Source organism: Arvicola amphibius, chromosome 3, assembly GCF_903992535.2.
Source record: "Arvicola amphibius chromosome 3, mArvAmp1.2, whole genome shotgun sequence".
Lineage (NCBI taxonomy): Eukaryota > Metazoa > Chordata > Mammalia > Rodentia > Cricetidae > Arvicola > Arvicola amphibius.
Genome location: NC_052049.1, coordinates 50,923,757 through 50,933,032, shown reverse-complemented (window position 1 = coordinate 50,933,032; position 9,276 = coordinate 50,923,757).

Here is a 9,276-nt window from a genome sequence, read left to right as displayed (position 1 = left end):
CGGACTTCACCCAAGCACCTTCCTAAAGCTGTTTTCATCAAGGTAGCCGACAGCTGACCTTTATCTAGGTCAGACTATAAGAGCAGGGCTGGTGGATAACGAGTCTGAGCAACAAAAACATTTCAATAGCTATTGTAGAAGCAAAGCCATTAAAAAGCATTAGGAGGCTGGAGAGATGGCTCAGAGGGTAAGGGCACTAGCTGCTCTTCCAGAGGTCCGGAGTCGATTCCCAGCAACCACATGGTGGCTCACAACCATCTGTAATGTAATGAGACCTGGTGCCTTCCTTGCCAGTAGTACATTGTATGCTTAATAACTAAATCTTTAAAAAAAGCATGTTTAAAATGCACTTTTTGATGAGAACATTGGATTCAGTGGTGTTTCATCATTACAGCTCTTATAAAAATAAAAAAATTATGATAGTTCCTGTAATCTTTACACTTGGGAGGTGCATGCATGCATAGACATATGTGTGCATGTGCACACACACATGCATATACACACTAAAACTATTATGTGATTTTAAAACTATCAAACTAGCAAAGCTGAAAACGAAGATGGCAGTTTGGCTTGTGAGTGATATGTGAAGTTGTGGATTCTCACAGGAGTTGGGGCGGAAATCAGTGGCGTCTATATACTCTATATAAAGCATTTTGAAAGCCTTTATCATAACTTAAACACCTAGGGGTGGAAAGATGGCTGCGCAGTAAGGAATACCGGTCGCTCTTCCACAGGACTGGGCTTGAATCCCAGAACCTACATGACAGGTCATAATTGATTATAGCTCTAGTTCCAGGGGAATCCAACATCCTTTTCTGGCCTTTGTAGGTACTTTATGCACATGGTGCACAGATATACACACAGGCAAAATACTTGCACACTTAAAATAATAAAAATAAAGAAAGAAGTAAAAAGTGGAATTCCATTTCTGGTCAAAAGAGTCCTGACCTATTAAGTATACCTTAAACCATTGTAAATATAAGCCAACATATGAAATAGTCATTTGTAGGATGTTGACCCTCAGGTAGCACAGGGCAGTTATCTAGAGCCAAGGAGAATGTGGAAACAGTTTCTCTTTACTGCCCTAACTCACCACCTAGAGACATGTCCTCTGCTCCTGCCAGAAAGGCAAATTCAGCTCCATGGTTTCTCTGTGTTGAGAAATGGAGCTTAGAATGAGGGAGGCCAGGGCAGATATAATCTACTCACAGGGTATCAGGCAGAAGGAGGGACAAAGACAGCACTCAGAAGTCTGCAATGAAATCCCCCGTCTGACTGAGAACTCATCAGCACAAATGGGTGAAGATACCACGAAGGGGTGGCCTTCTTCTCGCACAGGCAAAACGGTACATTGTATTGCTATTCACAATAGCAAAAGATGCCCCAGTAGGACGGTACTTAGGTCTTGCAGGGCTGCACAGCCATGAAATAGAACACTAGAGGACCTTAGTGATGGTCAAGTTCTCTAAACCCTGTAATAAGCAGAGTGTGCAGCCTGGTGAGATGGTTCAGTGGGTAAGGGTGTTTGCTACAAAGCCTAACAACCCCAGTTCTTTCTCTGGATCCACATAGTGGAAGGAGAGAAATAACTACCTCACGTTGTCTTCTCGCCGCCATGTACAGATCGTGTATGCACATGTACCTATATGTATACCCACCCTCCACAAATGAATAAGTACGTGTAATAAGAACAAAAGATACCTTATTTGAAAAAATTCAGAAAGTTTTATTTTGTGTGAAATAGGGAGAAATACAAGCATATTTTTATGCATGCTTTAAGAAACTTTAGAAGGGTAATATAAAAACCATAAGCAACTACTTATGTTTATAAGAGAGATTGGGAACTGGATATACTGAGACCCATGTTGTGAAGGAAATAATTACTCATGTAAATACACATACACATACACACATGATAGAATTCAGAAATCTACACATGTACATATGTGTAGTTATGCATCCACATCATCACCCTTGAAATCCTTCCTTCACTCATATGTCTTCCTATGCCTTCGTTCTTTCTCCTCCCACCCACTTACCCGTCATCTGTCATGTAGCCATCAACCCGTCGTATCTATGGTCATTCTTCATGACTTCCCTGAGATTACTCCTGCTCCCATGTCACAAAACCTCACAGGCACTCCTCAGCTCTGTGACTCCACCTCTGGGCGCCTTGGATCCTCCGACTCAGTCTTTCTCTTCCCCACACCTACCATCACGCCTATCCGCTCACACTGTGGGCCAATCCCTCTACTGTCTTTTTCTCCTTTGTATTTTCATCTTCAAAGTTTCCACCCAAGACGTTGTCTCTCCACCTTGTGGTCACCATCTTCTTGCCATCCGGTGAAGTCTGACTTCTCCTTTCTGCAGGCATCTGGGTGGCATCTCTTGCTTGAGCCTGGATGAGCTACTGGTATCCTCTACTTCTTCGGTTGCAGTATCATAACACTGTATTACCCTTGCTTGTCTTGTTTCCTGCCTCAACTATAAATTTCTTGATGACAAGAGCCTTTGCTTTGCTCACCCTCCATTCTGTACTTCACTCCCAGGACTTCCTGCTTCCACACTGTGAGCTCTCAAAACTACACGTTGAATGAATGGATGAGTTGAGTATGCCTTACAACAGGAGCCCATAATACCCCAAGGATTTGGAGGTATAGAGTAGTAACCATTCCATTAAGGCATATAAAGAGGTCTGAAGGTAATCTTTTTAAAAATATTTTTAAATTATTATTATTATTTTAAATTCTGTGTATATATATGACTACAGGTATGTGCGGATGTTGTCCATCATCAGAGCCTGTCCTAGTTAATTACCACTATCAACATGACACAGCCCAGAGTCATTTGAAGGACTCTCAACTGGGGGATGGCCCAGGTCAGACTAGCTTGTGGCAGGATAAATGATTGATTTTGCAGGGCCCAGCCCACTGCAAGTGGTGCTGTGTTGTATAGGAGGCTGCTTCTTCGTTCCTGGCTGCCCAGAACAAAAATAATCACACAGAAACTATATTATTTAAATCACTGCCTGACCAATCACTTAAGAGTATTACTACCTAGCTCTTATATCTTTGGTTAACTCATTTTTATTATTTTTATATTTTACCACGAGGCTTATGGTCTACCGGCAAGCTTCCAGCTGGCAGCTTGCATCTTTCTCCTCTAGAAGCTCCATGGCTTCTCCTTGACCTCACCTACTCTCTCTATATATCTTTTCCAGCCTGGCTATATTCTGTTAAGCCATTGGCTGAAAGCATCTTCTTTATTCATTAACTAATAAAAGCAACACATATACAGAAGGACCTCCCACATCAGTGCTATTCCTAGGAAGGTGGTTCTAAACTCTCTACCTCTACCTCTATCCATATCCCTATCCATCTCTATAGCTAGTTGAGCAGAAAACTGGAAATCAAGCCAGTAAGCAGCATTCATGATGGTCTTAATTTCAGTTCCTGTTTGAACTCCTGTCCCAACTTCACTCACTAGCAAACTACCACCTGTAAGATGAAATAAACACTTCGTTCTCTAAGTCATTTTTAGTCAGTGTTTTATTACAGCAACAGAAAGCAAACTAGATTAGAAATTGGTACAAAGAACAGAGTCCTGCTGTGATATGCCTGTCCATGTTGTTATTTGGGAGGGCTGTGGAATCCTTTGGAATCTTGAGCTGGAAAAGTCATTGAGTGCACAGAGTTTAACGGACTGTTCTGTGGGAATCTAGAAGATAAGACTGCAGGGAGAATTGCGGATGATGGAGGCCTGGCTTGTGAAGTCTCAAAGGGAAACAAAGATACTATCAGGGCCACTTGTGTGACATATTTAAATTAGGAATTTATGGATGTGAAATCTTGTTCGCTTTATTACTAGGACAATGATCTCTGGCGCTGGAAAACCAGCTATGATTAGTAAGAGACCAGCATCGTTGACACAAAATCTTCTGGGAAGTATTTCCTCAGTGCTAACACACAGAAACTGTAGTTCAGGGGTGGGTTGAAGCTGCATCTTAAGCCAACAGCTAAGTTTGTTAGAGTGTAAGAGTCTCCCACATGCTGCTGGTTTTGCCAACACGAACGTGGCAGGATTTAAAAGGCCACGGAGAGAAGTTGAGGTGAGGCTTGACGGTACGATCAAGGTAGGAGTCCCTGAAAAGGGGCCTGAAGGTGACCTCGGTTACAGTGGAGGCCTTAGCCTGCTGGAGATGGCAGAAATCTGGCCTGATCACCAAGGACAGCAGCAGATGTGGCATGGAGCCTAGCTGAGCCCCTGAGACTAGTGTGGTGTGCCATGGGTGTCAGAGCTGGAGAAGTGGGACTGCCCGAACCCTTTGGAGACTGGAACACCATGAGTGAGTTCTAGATGGTGGATACTGAACTTTTTACAAAGTTAGATTTTGGTTTTGCTTTGATCTTATTGCCACTATGCCCTGGTTCTCCATTCTTGGAATAGGATAGTATATAAAAATCTTTGTATTTCATAGAAGCCTGTAGTTAAGAGACTTCGGATTTTTCAAGGAGACTTAAACTTTTAAAGTGTTGACATTTTTAATGACTGTGGGACTTTTTAATAGTTGGACTGTGTTTTATACTGTGATGCTAATAGTAAAATGAGATCTTGGGAAAAGCAAGGGAAGGATATGGTTTAACAGTCGTGTGTTTGTATGTCAAGCTGACAAAGAATGACATGGTCTGACTAGCTACAGATGTCATGGGCCTACAGTTTTATGTCCTGGGTGAGGCTGTACTATTGCTCCTGGTGGTTTAGGTGTCACATTATACTTACAGAGCTTGACTGAGTCACTGCTGGTTTTTATCTCGAAGACAGCTCAAGAATTGAGGAATCACACCTTTAGACAGAAGGCAAGAACAACCTGGCTAACGCACGGTATTGATTGTCACTACAACTGGTGGAAAGGAGACAATAAAATCCTACAACAGGTCTCTGGGATTTGTTTGTTTTTTAATTCTGTTTTTGTTTTTGGAGCTATGACTCACCCAGGCTGGCCGCAAACTTAGAATGTACCTTGAACTTCTGATTCTCCTGCCTCCACGTTGTGAGAGCTGAGACTACAGGTGTGTATTAACACACCTGCTTTGTGTGGTGCTGGGGTGGAATCCGAGGCTTTCTGCATGCCAGGCAAGCCCTCCACCCACAACACTATATTCCGGTCCGGCCGCTGTCATTTGCTTCTCCAACTTCTGTTCTTTTGCATCAGAAGAGTCGGGGGGCTTTGAGCACAGAGGAAAGGCATCTTTCGCTCTTGCATGTTATAGAAGACCTCACATGAACGACAAGAGAGAACAAATGAAAAGCTAGGGCTGTGCTGATCCTATAGCTCTAATTCAATTTACTTAGTAAATCCCCATTTATAAGTAGATATCGTTTTGTTCTGTTTCTCTATAGGACCTGGAGTAGCAGACGTTACCCTTCTGGAGTAATTACGCATTATCTCTGACCATGTCAACGTCACATCTTCTGGGAAGACATGTAGCTTTCAAACCCTTTAGTGCAAACATTTAGTACAGCGCCTTTACATACAAGACACTTTGCAGAGTCATGCGGGGTACCAATAAGCAGCAGCTTCCCTAATTTTCAGTTCAGGTAGAAGGCAGGTATAGTTTGTAACACAGTAAAGGTCATAATTGAAGCACCATGTGTTTATTGCTTAGGCATTATAGCACGGCTCCTACATAATTCAGACCACAAGGGGACATGTGTCAGCTCTGCCGTGGTCCAGTTGTCAGGCCCTAGACGAGTAATTTGATTCATCATAACACTGATTTTTAATTGTTTTTAATTGAGATATATATTTCTCTCTGCTTTCCTCCCTTCCTCCACCCTCCCCTTAAACCCTCTCCCATGCTCCCCATGCTCCTAGTTTACTCGGGAGATCTTGTCTTTTTCTACTTCCCATGTAGATTAGATCCATGTCTGTCTCTCTTAGGGGCCTCTTTGTTGTCTAGATTCCCTGGGATTGTAAATTGTAGGCTGTTTTTTTCTTTGCTTTATTTCTAAAAGCCACTTATGAGTGAGTACATATTATATTTGTATAACACTGATTTTTAAAAGGGGATAATAGTAAGTCTTGCCTGTTAGTATTTGGGCATCTGTTCTGGCCTGCCCTTGGGGTCCTGATGGGATACATCCACACCGGCAACCACTAAGAGCACCTCCTGTGCACACACTTGCTGCATTCCCTTGGAAAGGTGGGCTTTGCCCCCTCCCCCTCCTCTCTCTCTGCCCCTCTCTTCTGCTGCTCCTGCCCCCAGAGGCAGGTCACCCCCCTCCCTTCCCCCTTTTTACTTTCCCTTTCCCCTAATGAAAAACCCCTCCACGTGAGCTTTGTCTCATGGTGTCTTTCTCTCGTGTGGCGTTTTTAAAATTACAGTACCCATCTCAGAACACTGTTTAGAGATGAAGTTGGTGGATGTGGTAGAGCACTTGGCACAGTGACTATCATATAGTGAGCTGTACATACGTGTTAGCTACACGTGCAATGTGTAACATCAACAAAGTTGTGTTACAGATTCCTTCTGGATGGTAAGGTAAGGTAGAGCTACTGACTTGGAAAAGAAAGACATCCTCTATGCATTGAAGTCTTTTGTGTTTTCATTAGCATGTATTCAAGACAATGGGTTTCTTTGTGGAATTTTTATTTGTCTATAATATCATGAATTTTGCTTATATTGGCCACTCATTTCTCCCTGTTGACTCTCCCCTTTTCTTTTTTGCTTCTGTTATATACTGGGGACACCAAGGTCTGTATACTCACAGAGAAGCACTAAAGGAGCCAGGAATGTTAATCATTTAGGGGCATCTCCCTAATGGAGGAGATAAAGATCAAATACCCGCATTCTACCCAGAAAGCTGAGAGTGGATTTTGTTAAGGACCTGGCGACCTTTTTGCTCTCTGTGGAGGCAGACCTCACCCCCCTTTGCTATCGAGGCAAATCTCACCCAAATTGCCCAGAATGATCATCCCAATCTTCCTTCCCTAAACCCTCACCTGTCCTTAGGGGACGTGTCAGAAGTACTCTATGGCCTGCTAACCTCTGTGCTATCTGTCGGAGACCTCACTAGATTCTAGACCTTTTAACTGTAGAACCCACCCTCGTGGAGACATGTGCTTTGTGAAGGAGCTTCTATGTAGCCACACTGTACTTTATTCTACACCTGGAACTGTACAACTGATTGTTGCCTGGAGACCTTTTCCCAAATTGTACTTTGTTTTAAATATGCTGACATCGAACCCCCTGGTATTAGACTCCCCGATGTCTGATCCAGGCTGCCATTCTTATTTCTTCGTGGATCACTGCCTGCCCTGACACCTGCCGGGTTCCCCTCAGTTTTAGATACAGCTTATAACAGAACTCTAGGGTTCGTGCTTGTTTTGTTCAGTGATTGATATTTTGTCTTGTTTTGTTTTTTGTCTTTTTGAGACAGATCTCACCCAGGCTGACCTCCAACTTAGGATGTAGCAGAGGATAGCTTTCAACTTCTGATCTTCCTTCCTCCACTTTCTGAGGGCTGAGATTGCAGGCATACACCAACACATTCGCTCTGTGTGGTACTGGAATGGAATTTAAGGTTTCTTACATGCTAGGCCAGTACTCTACCAACTGTGATTAGTATGGACTATACATACATACATACATATATATATGGGAGGGAGGGCAGCTGGGTGGAGACATTAGATGGTGAAATCACTGGCAGACAAACAGTGACTGCAGAGGAAGGAGAGCCCTGGAGGAGTGGAAGAAAAGGAGATCTCTGGCTTGAATATTGACTCATCTCCTTGGCTGCTTAGTCTCCTGTTCCTGGTCTGGCCTACAGCCCTCACTGCTTTTAAACAGTCCCACTCTTCTCTTGTGGGGTCCCAGTTCCTACAAATTTCAGAACAGGATAACTTTAGCACGTTCTCATTTCTAAATTTAAAACTGGAAGCTAATCCGTGTATACGCAGCTATTACTGATATTTATCTGTGACTAAAGCGTGGAAGATTGTCACTTCCCATGTTACATTTTATGTAATTGCTGAGTTTTTAAAAAATGAAAACCTATCTTATATTTATGATAAGAAGACTAAAGATGCTTTTAGAAATCCACTAAGCTAATCTTCTTTTACAGGAGGAGGCTCACGACAGGCCTGAGACTGAGGGCTGAGTAGCTTCTGAGCTTTGAGGGAAACCGGCCGGCGTTTACAAAACTGCTCTCGTCAGCCCTGCCTCCTGGAGTAATACCATCAGAAAGACCATTTCCTCTTTACCCTCTGTTTTTCTCTAGGTCATCTGATAATCTATCAGGTGACTCATAGAGACATCAGGGTTCAAAACTGGGGGAAATGTTACCAGATTAGCATTTAAGGAAAGTGTTTGAGTTGGGTGTGGTGACTCACACCTAAAGTCACTGCTAGTCTGAGGTCAGCCTGAGTGACACAGGGAGCTCCAGACTGAGGCTCTGTCACAAATAAAAAAAATGAACAAATCATAAAGGGATGGGGGAGTGTTAAAAAAGTATTACTAATGTCCAAACAGAAGAAAGACAAAGGAACTAAAAAGCATCTAAGCACATAGTAGAAAAGCAATTTGCTAACTTTCCATATCATTAATACACATTTCTGAAATGAATCAGGTGGTTTGCATTTTCCTTAGAGATTGTAAATACAAACACATAGGAATGAGACGCCCCATCAATCCCTGCTTGTCTCTGGCAGAGGAGGAAGGATGTGGGTGGAGGACGAAGCCATGATGAGTCAGGAAGCAACATGAAGGAGGGAGTCCTCTTAGGAAACCGGTCTCTCTCTCCTGGGCTACTTGGCTCACATTTCCCTCTCTCTCTCCCTCCCTTCCTTCCTTCCTTCCTTCCTTCCTTCCTTCCTTCCTTCCTTTCTTCCTTCCTTCCTTCCTTCTTTCCCTTTCTCCCTCTTTCCCTCCCTCCCTCTCTCCCTTCCTTCCTTTCTTCCTTCCTTCTTGTCAAGCCAATGTTAGCATGAGCTTTGCTTGTTCAGGTTAGACGAATTCCCTCCTTGGAGTAGTCTGACTAGCTTCCTAGATTCCTTGCTGGTTATTAGGTAGAGGACGTTTTCAGCTCCTACAGACTGCTTGCTCTTTCCTGTCATATGATCATCTCTGTAACACACCAGTTTGCCTTGGTAGGGGGCCAGTGGGATGTCTGTCATTTAAAACCCTTTCTTTCAGAGGGACTCGTCTGATATGTTTACACTTATCAAGACAATCATTTTGATTAATTGAAAGCACTGCTTAGCGATATGAATTAAAA